The following is a 14982-nucleotide window of genomic DNA, read 5'->3' on the forward strand; positions in this document are numbered from 1 at the left end:
CCATCTCTCACCAGTTAATAAATCTCTGCTTTTCTATTGTTTCTGCAAAAGTGGAAAACATGACATTTCTCCTCACTATATTCCATTTGCCACGTTCTTGGCCATTAACTTAGCCTGTCTATATTCCCTTGAAGCATCTTTGCATCCTGCTCACAACTTAAATTCCCACCTAACTTTATATAATTGGCAAACTTCAATACACTACTCATTCCCCGTGAATCAAATCATTGATATATTGTGAGAATTTCTGAGGCCCAAGCACCGAACATTGCGGAACCCGACAATTTACAGCAAACCAAAATTCATTTGTACTCACCGTTAACCAACCCTCAATGTATGTTCGTGTAATAACCCCAATCTATTGAGCACTGCATTCATTAATACTCTCTTAAGTGGCAGCTTATTGAATGCCTTCTGAAAACCCTATTACACAAATTCACCAGTTCCCCTGCCTATTCTACTAGTTGCAAACTCAAAAACTCTAACACATTTATGGAAACATGATTTCTCTTAGATAAACTCTCTACCTCACAAGGCTGTGGCTGTCGGGTTCAAACGGAGCTTTCGCCAGTGAGCCATCGGTTCCTGATTGTTAATTCAATGTACAACCCTTATTCTGTTTGGCTTCGTTCTTTGAGGAAATGGGCACTCGACAATGGTGAAAATGTAAGATCATCTTCTGTCAGCAAACTTCACTGCAAAAGCAGCTCACGCCAATGGATACCATAGATTCCGGATGGACGAAGTACACTGATTTAGTAATGTCGGCTGTAAAGTGGATCCGGTGCAAATAGCGAAAGCAATTGACCTATGTATAAAAAGGCAGCCTCAGGACATGTTTCTGCAATCTCTGATAACAGCAGTTTGATCATTGAGAGTATTGCAGGTCCGCCTGACTGTGTTTATCTCGAATTCTCTATATCTCAGTTGATTCTGAATGAATGAATCCTTGAGTCTGTGCATCATTATGTGTGAGTGGAAGACTTGAAGATATGATCTGAATTTTTCCCTGTAAATCATTCACATCTGCCTACTCCCTAAATGTGTACAAATGCACAGACGAGAGGAAGTGTACATAGGAACAGGAGTCGACCATTGAGCACATCGAGCCTGTTCTGCCACTCAATGAGAAAATGGCAGATCTTTATCTGGCTTCCTTTGGCCCATATCCTACCATTCGTTGACACAAATATTTCAACGTCAGATTTAAAATTAACAGTTCATCGATCATCAATTTCAGTTTGCAGAAGAGAGTTCCAAACTTTATTATCATTTTTGAGCAGACGTGTTGGCTAAGTTCACTTTTGGCTCTAATGTGTAGACTATGACCCCGAATCCGAGCTTCCACAGACAGCGGGAAAAAATGTTCTCTGCTTATAGTAACATTTCCCCTTAATATCTTGAATTGATTGGTCAAGTCACACCTTATCCTTCTAAATTCAATAGAATACAACTTTAATTTTGTAATCTCGCCTTGGATTCTAGGTGTCATTTGGAAAGTCCTAGGCTGCACTCACACCAAGGTGAATATATCCTTCCTCAATTGTAAATAATAAACAAAAACACAGAACTATAAAGCTGGGCTTTGGCAAAAATCTCTGACGTGGGAATAATTTGAAACATTTTCTGAGTGTGGCACAGAAACGATGGAATTAATGGCGTATTTTTGAGCGGAATGACTCTATGCACACTTGTACGTAAGATCGGTGGAAAATACAGCTGTAACTTGGGAGCACTGATGCCTCACATTACCATAGTGTGGCTCTAGTGGCACAATGGGCTAGCGTGAAGTACTTATATGATAGTGCAGGCAGATGCAAAGCAAAGGTGGTTTAATCCTCGCTAAGATCAGGCAATGATTCGACGTTGGAATGATAATTGGTGTTTCCCTCACATTTTATATACTTATTAATGGTTCCATGTGAGTATTTAGATTCCAAAGAGCCACAATGATTCAGGGGCAGGTGACAGTTATTTCACAGCGCTTTGGTGTTACTTGTTTATATTTGAAGGAGTGAGCCGTTTCCATTATGGAACAGGTAAGTATGTTGTTCGTGGTGAGTCGGAGAGGGTGGGAAGGTGCGCCGGAGAGCCCTATAAAAAGGTCCAACGCGTCGGCGTGTCGCGGGAGCTCACGGTGAGTTGGAGAGGCCTAATAACAGGACCAACGCATCGCTGAGGCTCGGAAGTTGAGTCGGAGAGGCCTATAGAATGGCGCAGCGCCTAGCTGAGGCTCGGGAGTTCGTGTTGTTTTGAAGAGCCTCGGTCGTTGCGTTGGAGACGCTTCCAAAAAGACCCAACGCGCCGCTGAGATTCGGGAGCTCGTGGTGAGTCGGTGAGGTTGGGGAGGTGGTCGGAGAAGCCTATAAAAAGGTCCTGCACGACATTGATACTCCGGAGTTCGTAGTGAGTCCAGAAGGCTCGGGACTTGCGTCGGAGATGCCTATAAAACGCCCCAACGCGTCGCTGAAGCTTGAAATTCGTGGTGAGTCGGATAGGTTCCAGAGGTGCGTCGGAGAGGCTTATAAAAAGACCCAACGTGTCGCTGAGGCTCTGGAGCTCTTGCTGAGTCGGAGAGGCTCGGGAGGTGCGCCGGAGAGGCCCATTAAAAGACCAACACGTAGCTGAGGCTGGGGAGGTCGTGGTGAGTCGGGGATGGTCGCGAGGTGCGTTGGAGAGGTCTAAGAAAAGGCTCAACGCATCGCTGAAGCTCGGGAGTTCGTAGCGAGTCGGAGCGGCTCGCGATGTGCATCAGAGAAACTTATAAAAAGGCCCAACGCATCGCTGAGGCCAGCTGGTGCAGCTCCACTGAGAAGGCAAAGAAGATGTAGAAACAAATTGAAAGGTGATGTCACAGCCAAAGGGGTAAGTGATTGACTGGTGATTGGTCAGTAGTTTTTATTTTTCTTTCTTTATCAGTAAGTGACCTTTTAACATTGTTGTTGCCCCATTAAGTTAATCCAAGAGTTAAGTCATGGCAGGAGAGCTCGGACACGTTTTATGCTCCTCCTGTACTATATGTGAACTCAGGAACGCCTCTGGTGTCCCTGACGTCTGTTTGTGCGGGAACTGCATCCGTCTTCAATTCATAACAGACCGCATTGCAGCACGAGAGTTGCGGCTGGATTCAGTCTAGAGCATCCACGGTGCAGAGAATGACGTGAATAGCACGTTTAGCGAGCTGGTCGCATCGCAGGAAAAGCCAGATCGGGAACGGGTGACCAACAGGAAGATCAGTGCAAGGAAGGTATTGCAGTGGTCATTTGCGGTCATCCCCCTGCAAAACAGATACACCGCTTTGGGTACTGTTGAGGCGGATGACTCTTCAGGGGAAGGCTGCAGCAGCCAAGTTCCTGGCACCATGTCTGGCTCTGCTGCACAGGAGGGCAGGAAAAAGAGTGGGAGTGCGATAGCGATGAGGGATTCAATAGGAAGCAGACCGCAACTGAGAATCCAGGATGGTATGTTGGCTTCCTGGTGCAAGGGTCGAGGATTACTCGAAGCGGGTGAAGGACATTCTGGAAAGGGAGGGTGAACAACCACTTGTCGGGGTGCATATAGTTACCAACGATATAGGTAAAAAAAACGTGATGAATTCATACGAGACGCAATTAGGAAGCTAGGAGCTAAATTAAAATGTAGTACCTCAAAATACTAATCTCAGAGTTGCTAACAGTGCCACGTGTTAGACAGATTCGGAATCGCAGGATAAATCAGAAGAATACGTGGCTGGAGGAATACAAACATAGATAATAGGTGCAAGAATAGGCCATTTATCCCTGCGAGCCTGCACCGCTATTCAATGAGTTCATGGCTGCACATGCAACTTCAGTACCCCATTCCTGGTTTCTCACCATTCCTCTGGATCCACCGATTAGTAAGGACTACATCTAACTCCTTTTTGAATATATTTAATGAATTGGCCTCAACAACTTTCTGTGGTAGAGAATTCCACATGTTCACCACTCTCTGGTTAAAGACGTTTCTACTCCTTCGGTACTAAATGGTTTAGCCCTTCTCCTTAGACTGTGAACCCTGGTTCTGGACTTCTCCAACATTGGGAACATTCTTCCAGCATCGAACCTGTCTAAACCCGTCAGAATCTAAAACGTTTCTATGAGATCCCCTCTCATTCCTCTGAACTCCAGTGAATAAAAACCCAGTTGATCCAGTCTTTCTTGATATGTCAGTCCCGCCATCCCGGGAATCAGTCTGGTGAATCTTCGCTGCACTCTCTCAATAGCAAGATAGTCCTTCCTCAAGTTAGGAGACGAAATTGTACACAATACTCCAGGTGTGGCCTCATCAAGGCCCTGTACAACTGTAGTAACACCGCCCTGCCCCTGTACTCAAATCCCCTCGCTATCAAGGCCAATAATCAATTTTCTTTCTTAACCGCCTGCTGTACCTGCATGCCAACACTCAAAGACTGATGTACCATGACACCCTGGTCTAGTTGCACCTCCCCTTTTCATAATATGTCACCATTCAGATAATAGTCAGTCTCCCTGTTTTTACCACCAAAGTGGATAACCTGACATATATCCACATATTGCTTCATCTGCCAAGCAATTGCCCACTCACCTAACCTATCCAAGTCAATCTGAAGCCTCATAGCATGCACCTCGCAGCTCACTCTGCCACCCAACTTAGTGTCATTCGCAAATCTGGAGATACTTCATTTAATCGCCTTGTCTAAATCAGTATTGTACAATTAAAACAGCTGGGGCCTCACCACAGAATCTTGCAGTGCCACAAACGTCACTGCCTGCCATTCTGAAAAGTACCCATTTACACCTACTCTTTGCTTCCTGTCTGCCAACCAGTTCTCAATACACGTGAGCACAGTACCCCCAATCCCATGTGCATTAACTTTGCACATTAATCTCTTGTGTGTGACCTTGGTGAAAGCCTTCTGTAAGTCCAAATACATCACATCAACTTCCTTGTTCACTCCACAGGAAACATCCTCAAAAGATTCCATAAGATTGGTCAAGCATGATTTTCCTTTCACAAATCGATGCTAATTTGGACCGAAAAGGTCACCTATTCTAAATGCGCTGCGATGACATTCTTAATCATTGATTCCATCATTTTACCCTCTATCGATGTCATGCTGTCCGGTGTATAATTCCTTGTTTTCGACATCCCTCCTTGTTTTTAAAGTTGGGTTAATTGGATTCCCTCCACTCCAGAGGAACTGATCCAGATACTATGGAATGTTGGAATATGACTGTCAATGCATTCGCTTTTTCCAAGGCCACCTCCTTAAATACTCTGGGATGCAGACCATCAGACCCTGCGGATTTATCGGTCTTCAATCCCATCTATTTCCCCAACACAATTTCTCGACTAATAATGATCTCCCTCAGTTCCAACTTCTTACTCGACCCTCTGACCCCTTTTATATCCGGAAGGGTGTTTGCATCCTCCTTCGTGAATACCGAATCAAATTACTTGTTCAATTGGTCTGCCATTTCTTTGTTCCCCGTTAAGACATCTTCTGCTTCTGACTTCACGGGACCTACGTTTGTCTTCACGAAACTTTTTCTCTTCAAATATATAGAGAAGCATGTGCAGTCCGTTTTAATGTTCCCTGTTAGCTTCCTCTCGTATCTATTTACCCTCCCTAATCAAACCCTTTGTCCTCCTCTGCTGAGTTCTAAATTTCTCCTAGTCCCCGGGTTCGCTGCTATTTCTGGCCAATTTGTATGCCACTTCCTTGGCTTTAATACTATTCTTGATTTCCCTTGATAGCCACGCTTGCGCCACCTTCCCTTTTTTTATTTTTATGCCAGACATGGATGTACTATTGTTGTAGTTCATCCATGCAGTCTCTAAATGTCTACCATTGCCCATCCACTGACAATCCCTTCAGCATCATTCGCCAATCTATCCTGTCCAATTCACGCCTCATACCTTCAAAGTTACCCTTCTTTACGTTCGACCATGGTCTCTGAATAAACTGTATCATTCTCCATCCTAATGTAGAATTCCACCATATTACGGTCACTCTTCCCCAAGGGCCTCGCACAACGAGATTGCTAACATATCCTCTGTCATTACACAACACCCAGTCTAAGATGGCCTCCCCCCTAGTTGGTTCCAGCCGAATCCTTCTTTCAAAAACTGGGTCCGTAGCCCTGCACGTTCGGGCAGTTCTATTGCACATCCAGGTAATTTTTAGATAGGGTACAGTCTTCTGCCTATACCACCTTTTCAGGCTGTGGGTTTCACACCTCCACCTTTCTATGGGTGAAAAAAGTCCACTCTGAGTCCCAACTTATTGTGTTAATTTATTACCTCTTGTTGTTGACCCATATCATAGGTCGTTACTGTCCATTTTATCTTAACCCTCATAATTGTATACACCTCAATGAGTTCACTTCTCAGCATCTGCTACTCTGAAAAAAATGAATCCATCCCATGTAATCTTTCCTGCTAGCTAATATCCTCCAATCCAGGTAACATCCTCGTAAATCTGCTCTCGACCAGCTCTACGGCAATCACCTTGTCGCTGTAATAAAATGAGCAGAACTACGCGCAGTTTTCTAGTTTTGGCCCATGCGTTCCATATGCCATTAAAACAAATTGTTAGAACATGAGAAAATATGAAATATGAGCATGAGTCAGCCATTTGGCCCCTTGATTCTCTATGATCATGGATGATGTGGACTGCTACCTGCAGGCATGTGTTTACCTGCGCTCAAAGTTCCCTTTATTCCTCTACACTTCCAAATGTTCTAACATTTAATGTGCATTCCCTTGCCCTGTTAGTCCTCCCTAAAGGCATTACCCCAAACTTCTTTGGAATAAATTGCCTTTGCCATGCTCCTGTCCATCTGAAAGTAAACTGGCAGATAACAAGAGTTTCTTCCGGTACAAAAGAAGGAAAACTATGGCTAAAGTAAATATTAGTCCCCTAGAGGGCAAGACTGGGTAATTAATAATGGGGATCCCGGAAATGGCAGAGACGTTGAACAAATATTTTGTATCGGGCTTCACGTTAGAAGACAAATATCCAAATTGTGCATACTCAATGGGCTTTCGGAAGGGATGGATCACTATCACGAAAGAAATAGTACTCGGTTAAATAATGGGCATAAAGGCGGACAAGTCCCTGGACCTGATGGCTTGCATCCTAGGATCTTAAAATAAATGGCTAAAGTAATAGTGGATGCATTGGTTGTAATCTGATAATTGTTCCTGGATTCTGGGAAGCTCCCAGCGTATTGGAAACCCGGAAATGTAACGCCCCTGTGTAAAAACGGAGGCAGACAGAAAGCAGGAAACTATAGATCAGTTTTCCTAACATCTGTCGTTGGGAAAATGCTGGAGTCCATTATTAAGGAAGCAGTAGCAGATCATTTCGAAAAGCATAATTTAAACAATCATGGTTTTATGAAAGAGAATCCATGTTTGACAAATTTGCTGGAGTTCTTTGAGGATTTAACGAGCAGGGTGAATAAGAGGTAACCATTGGATGTGGTGAATTTAGCTTTCCAGAAAGCATTCTATAACATGCAACATAAACTTTTGCTGCACAAGTTAAATACGTGGTCTTGGGTTGGAGTAATATATTAGCATTGATAGAAGATTGGTTAATTAAAAGAAAATAGAGCGTCGGGATCAATCGTTTATTGTCCATTTGGCAAACAGTAACTCTTGGCGTGCCGCAGGGATAGGTGCTGCGACCTCCACAACTTACAATCTATATTATTGATTTGGCTGAAGGAACCGAGTGCAATGTCGCCAATTTAGCTGATAAAAAAAAGATGGGTGGGAAAGCCAGTTGTGAGTTGAACACAAAAAAATTGCAAAGAGTTTTGCCAGGTTAAGAGACTGAGCAATCATTTGGCAGGAGCAGTATAATTTGGGAAAATGTGAGGTTATCCACTTTGGTAGAAATGTATAAAAGCAAATTCGTTTTCAATGGAGGAAAATTTCAAAATGCTGCAGTACAGATGGTCCTGCGGGTCCGTGTGCACGAAACACAAAAATTTAGTATGCAGATAGAGCAGGTAATCAGGAATGCATTTATTGAATAGGTATTGAATATAAAAGCAGAGAGGTCCTGCTACAAGTATACATGGTATTGATGAGACAACACCTAGAGTGCTGCGTACATTTTGGGTCAGTAGGTTGCGCCTGTACACATTGAAGTTCAGAAGGATGAGAGGTCAACTTATTGAAACATATAATATAATGAGGCGGCTCGACAAGGTGGATGCAGAGAGGACGTTTCCGCTTATATGGGAAAAAGAAAACAAGGGGATATAGTCTCAGAACAAGTCGCCACTTATTTAAAACTGAGATGAGGAGGAATTGCTTCTCTCACAAGGTTGTAAATCTTTACAAATCTCTGCCCCAGAGAGCTGTGGAGGCTGTTTGAATACATTTCAGGCGGAGATATACAGAATATTGTGCGATAAGCGGGGTAAAGGGTTATGGGAAGCGGTCAAGGAAATGCAGCTGAATCCATGATCAGATCAACCACGACTTTATTGAACGGTGGAACAGGCTTTATGGACCAAATGGCCTATTCCTGCTCCTATTTCTTATATTCTTATTTCCTTATATTGTTAGGTAGAATACATTCCCCCTCTTCCCTATTTTAAATGTGCTGCCGCTTATTCTGAGACTATGTCCGCTACTTTCACTTTCCCTACGTTTGCAACTATCCTCTCTGTATTCATCTTTTCGAGCACCTTCATTAACGTATATGTTTCGATAACAATACCTTTCATTCTTCTGAATTCCAATGAGTATAGGCCCAACCTATTCAACCTTTCTTCAACACGTAGTGAAGCTTTTCTGAAGAGCCACCAATGCAAGTATATCCTTCCTAATATATGGAGTCCAGAACTGTATGCAGTACTCTAGGTGTGGACTTCGCAATTCCATGTACAGTTGTAGATCAGCCATGTTCTAATTGCATGTCGAAGCTGGCTCGAGTGGCCAAATGGCTTAATCCTGCTCCAATTTCTTATGTTGTTATGTTCTCATTTAGTTCATGTTCGAAACAAATACTGGACTTCCTTCAGATCAACCAGAGATTGAAAGTGAGATAAATGCAGTGAGTGATAGCAGCAGCATCTTGACAGATGGCGGAATAGACAAGAGAGATGGTTAGATCCAAAACTGCCTCACTCTCCAAAAGGCAATGACAGTGGACTCAGTGAAGGTAAGCTGGTAAAAGCGTGGTTTCGCTGCGTGGCTCAGCTGATCAAAGCGCCTGTCGAGTCAAGAATAGATCCTCCATTCGACTCCCCATAAGTCTTTGATCCCTTATCGCTCAAAATTCTCTATGTCGCCTCCTTAAATATATTCAATGACCCAGCCTCCACTCCCTTGGCTTTTTTAAACAACGCTCAAGAGGCTCATTTCTTCCCAGGTGAAAGGGCTACAATCCTTTTAAATTTGCCGATGGCTCCAGTATTCTGGATTAACGCTCCAGTCGCTTTAGGGTGTGGGTCGAATTCCATTGCTGCCATTATTTCTGTCGGGGCTGATTTTGGCCTCATGTAAAGAATCCATCTTTTCTAAGAAGTGCTGCGTCTGATCTTGCTGTGGTGCGAGCTGCCTTGCGACAGCTGCTGTGCGTCGCCGTGATCGTATCGTGGTTAGTACTCTGTGTTGTGGCCGCAGCAACCTCGGTTCCAATCAGAGTTACGGCACAGGTTGCTTTTTATCTTTTGTCATCCGCGGCACCTGTTGATCAAACACAGCAAAACATCAATCTGCCTATATGAAACAAATATTATACTGTTTGCCGTAGATATAGTTTTACTAATTCAACCGTGTCTCTTGTCTCAGCTTTTCCTGCTTTCCAGAAAAAAATAGCCCTTTTCTTACAATTCTCCTCACCACAATTGTGGCGGCAGCAGTGACTGCATGAGCTGAAGGAAAAGGCGCCGGACGTCGATGCTAACAAAGTCCTGCCGTGGTCGTTTAATTCACCGCGTCAAACGTGTTTGTTTTTCTCTGTTCTGAATTTGTTTCACAATCGAACATTTCTGGCGCTCCCTCAACTGAAGCAACGGAAGTCGCTAATTGTACAATTTGAACATTGTTGCAACTGGGTGCACGGGCAGGACGAGCGGTGAGTACCGTTTGTAGCTGAGGATTTCAGTTTTGGTTAAATAAGCAGAAAGCAGATTTAGTATACACACCAGTAAACCGAAGTAGCCGAATGGTTGAGGCGAAGGACTGCAAATCCATTGTGCGCTACACGTGCGGATTCGAATATAATCCTCATTGTTATTGCGCTGACCATTTGATGCCTCTGTTGGTTTTGTTAATCACCGTAAGCTTCATGTCCAAATCAACCTTTTACTCCAAGTATGCTACACTCAGCTCATGTCATGTCTCAAATTATTAACATGTATAATAATGGGAAAACTTGTGTAGGATTATGGGGAGGCGGACAAATTTGATAGTTCACTCAACGACACAATACAGGCAGGAGGGAGTTCACACTTTCTTCTTTACCGACATTGGATGGGATTTCAACATGCATCGTGTTGCGTTGTATTTTATAGGAGGCTCATTGGTCTAGTGATTCGATTGAGACTTTGGGATTATCAGTGTTGCAATGCGACAGATCCATGGTGCAAATCCCTGACTGTCTTCGCCAGCATTTAGTCAAAAACCACATTCTCACAGCTGATCGGCACTGCACACAAGATCAATAATTGAAATTAAAAACTTGTGAATTTGCGCCATATTTTGTACATCGTACGAAATCACAGAACTTCACAGGAGCAACATTAAAACGAAACAACTGAGTAAAGTTATAGATTTCTGGGTTTGAGTGGCTCTGTGTCTCATTGCACATCTTAAACACGTGGGAGGTGAGAGGAGCTGCTGTTTAAAGAGGCACAGCATGAGGAACGGCTGTTTACAGAGCGGGAGCAGTGAGGAGCGACTATTTCCAGAGCGGGTGCAGAGAGTAGCGACTGTTTACAGAGCAGGAGCAGAGAGGAGTGGCTGTTTACAGAGCAGGAGCAGAGATGAGCGGCTGTTTACAGAGCGACAGCAGAGAGGAGCGGTTATTTACAGAGCGGGTGCAGAGAGGAGCGGCTGTTTACAGTGCGCGATCAGAGAGGAGCGGCGATTTACAGAGCGGGATTGAGAGAAGTGACTATTTGCAGAGCACGAAAAGAGGGAAAAAGCTGTCGACAAAGCGAGAGCAGGGAGGGGCTGCTATTTACAGAGCGGGAGCAGAAAGGAGCGGCTGATTACAGAGCGGGGGCAGAGAGGAGCGGTTGTTTTTTGAACGGGAGCAGAGAGGAGCGGCTATTTACAGAGTGGGAGCAGAGAAAAGTGACTGTTTACAGAGCGGGAACTGTGCGAAGAAGCTGTTTACACATTGGGAGCAGGGAGGGGCGGTTGTTTGCAGAGCGGGAGTAGAGAGCAGCGGCTGATGACACAGCGAGAGCAGAGTGGGACGGCTGTTTACAGAGTGGGAGCAGAGAGGAGCGGCTATTTACAGAGCGCGAGCACAGCTGAGTGGCAGTATCTGGCGCTGGACCTGTGGCATGTCTCGAGCAGTTCCTGAATGAATTCTTTTTCAGCATCTGAAGAACTTTGCAGTGTTTTATTGCGCTTCACTTTGTATTAACAACTGCAATAATTAATTGCGCTGGCATGAAGAATAAATTTCAAAACAATGTAAGCTTTGGTGGGTCAGGGGTAGAATTCTCGCCTGCCACGCGGGAGACATGAATATTGTGCAAATAATAAACATAACACATCCCTTAAACATTGTTGGGTTATAAAATATAAATTAAATAAAGACTATGTGCGAAAATCAAAATTAAAGATCACTTGATTCTGAGGATACTTATTGCACCAACAATGATCAGCTCTTCCTTCAAAGTGAGTCCAGCCCAATGAAAACGTGCGATCTAGACTTGATTGTAACCCGTTGCCATTTAACTGAAATCAGAAGCGCTATCATTGCAGCACAAGGTCCAAAGCTGACAAATGCAGCCGCATCTATAGTAAGGATCGAGCACAATGAAGACGCCTGTCCTGGAAATCGGCGCGGTCCCATCTTGCAAGACCATCAGCTGGCCGGTTAATTGGAGGGAGCAGCGTGCGGTGGCCTGGCCCAGAAATCAGCGCGGTCCCGGCCTGCAAGACCATCAGCAGGCCGGGGCCTTTGGAGCTAGAAGCTTGCAGCCGCATGCCACTGCAGGGAGCAGCGCGTGCTGCTGCAGGAGGGCGATGGCTACAAAGTCAGGTCACTGATTGCAGTGCGGGCAGGCACAGCAGGAGGGATGTAGGAGAGGCAAGAGTCCATAGATGGAAGTGGCCGGGGCCCAATAGAGGCGTGAATCTGGGGTTCAGAAGAAACGAGAGCCCAAGGGCAGCATGGGCCAACCCCCACAACGATATGTGTGCGCGCTCGGCCTGTACAGCTGAGCTGTTCTCCAGTTTGACTTCCGTATACCTTGCCACTGGATCAAGACCGACCTCGGTCAAACCTGTGTGGTTGCTGGTATGCCACGGCCACCACACGTTAAGATTTCCAAGCACAGGCAAGTTCCACTCTTCACGATATATTTCAGGATCTGGAATATTAGGGCATTCATTAATACATCTGTGTACTCATTGCTTTTTGGCGTGGAAGCTCGTCATCCTCGCTTCAAGATGATGATAAAAAGAAAATGTTTGAAATGAACAGAAGGTCAGGCAGTATCCGTGGAGAGTGAAACAGAGTTAACGTTTCAGTTTGATGGTGGTTCCTCAAAACATGTCAAAAGAGGGGTGCAATGAGGAACAGCTGCTTAAATGAGGGAGCAGATAAGACAGGATTTCAATTCCCGACCAATTGCAATGCCCCGCTTTACTAATCAATTTTAGTAAACAAATTCAATTTAAATTTACATGAAGCGCTGCACAAAGAAAACTCCCATTTGCGGATTTCAGTCCGTCATATCTCGGTCTGTGACATTGCTCCATTTGCCTTGCAATCTCGGTGCTGCAGATATCGGCCCCCTGGGACTATGTTCATCCTAAAAACAGTTGTTGGTTTTCTGGTGACAAGAAAGCTAACTGCCGTAATTGCAAAATGCAGCAACAGGATATAAAAAAAATCAGCAATCGACCAATCGGCATTGCTTGATTCCGAAGCTGGGCGGTGTATGTTTCAATTCATTCACAAGATGGCTGGTTTACTGATCCAACGAGATGACTACGTCATTGTCTGGGTTAGGGATCTCAACGAGGTCCGCAACACCCACGCCATGACAGTAGCTGATGATTGCTGGATAAACCAACGCCAATTGCATCCTGTTATTAAATAAACGTAGAATCCAAACTGCATCGGGAACAGAAACGCTGGCGCAGGAAAACCAACGCTGGAGCACTCAAAGAACCTATTCAGAAGGCGCTATTCCGACAGCGCACCGAAACCAACTTCAGGAATTCCAGTCAGGCAGAGTGTCCACATTGTCTGGTCTGCCGTGAAGGCCTCTATAGTTCCCAGCTGTGCAGAGACGCTTGATAAATCCTTCAGGAAACATCAATACTGGTTCGCCAAAAATGACCAGGAGATCCAGGAGCTAATAAGCAATAAATGCGAATCATTCTAGAATTGGTAACAGATGCACAATTCCAGAGCAAGAAAGCAGTTCTTTAGACATCTGAAGGCCGCGATCCTAGATAGAACTCGCGACTTAAATAACAGATGGCGGGGTGTAGAAATAATGCAGGAGATCCAGCAATGAGCTGACAAACATGACGTGCATACATTAATTAGCGCATTCAAGACCAATTACGTTCAAGCAGTGAAGTTTGTACCCAACCGAGGGCCAGAAACGGAAGTGTAATTATCAAGGAGAGAGAAGCAGTAAATGCCCGCTGGAATGCGTACTTTGAAATCTGCTTATAAGAGACTCTGTCTTCGACATGCGTGACGTCGATTCCATTTAACAGCATGCTAACCGTCACCAACTCAGAAAAATCGCAACCCGGCACAATGTTCAAAAGGCCTCCCGATACTTGAAGAACAACACGTCCTCAGGAGCACATGGAATCCCCGCCGAAGCACTAAAGCATGGCGGGGAATTACTGTTAGCGCGAATCCATGAACTGATTTATTTTATTTGGAAATGAGGAGGGCAAGACTAGAGGATTTCGGAGACGCTGTAATATTGACGAGCTCCAGCAAAGGCGACAAATCCGTTTCTGGCAATTACAGAGGAGCTTCCCTGCTGTCTACGCCAGGGAAAGTCATCGGAAGAAGCCTCCTGAATCCGCTTCTCGCATCGACTGTCGAGTCACAGATTCGTAGTACTGATTCTGCCCACTGAGGTGCACAATGGACATGATCTTCACCACACGCCAAATTCAAGAAAAATGCATGGAGCAGCGTCGATCTCCGACATATCCAGGCGATTCACTGGATCTTCAGACACACGGATTGGCAGATTTAGCTGTAATTCGAGATCTTTAGGAGCAATAGGAGTTTGAAAAGCAACATTTTATGCATGCATCGAGAGGGGACGCGTCTTTGCTTTTCTGTTTACAAAACGAGACCTTGCTGCTTCATCACTGTGCCTCACAACCAAGGAGCTGATCTGAATATTTCCAAGGGAAAGTACTGGCTGCGCTGAAAATCCGAAATTCAAACAGCGATTGCTAGACATAATCAGCAGGCCAGAATACATTTCTGAGGAGCTAAGTAAATTTAACGTGTCAGATTGATGACGAATCATCACAAATGGAAATAGTTCGAGTTGTAGCAGGTTTTAAACTGGTTCCGAGGCAGTGAAATGGATAGGCCCTGGGGACGGAACAAATGCGAATATCTGTGACAGGATGGAAGGCACGAGATGAAATGAATCAAGGGATTGATTGTGCAATGCAAAAGGGATAAAATTGGTCAAATAAAGAAACAAAAGATGGGTCTAGTGGATCTCTAAATGGGAACTGCAGAATCATTAACAGCAGCAAGTGTCCAAAAAATTGGAG

Source organism: Pristiophorus japonicus, chromosome 25 (genome assembly GCF_044704955.1).
Source record: "Pristiophorus japonicus isolate sPriJap1 chromosome 25, sPriJap1.hap1, whole genome shotgun sequence".
NCBI classification, from domain to species: Eukaryota; Metazoa; Chordata; class Chondrichthyes; family Pristiophoridae; genus Pristiophorus; species Pristiophorus japonicus.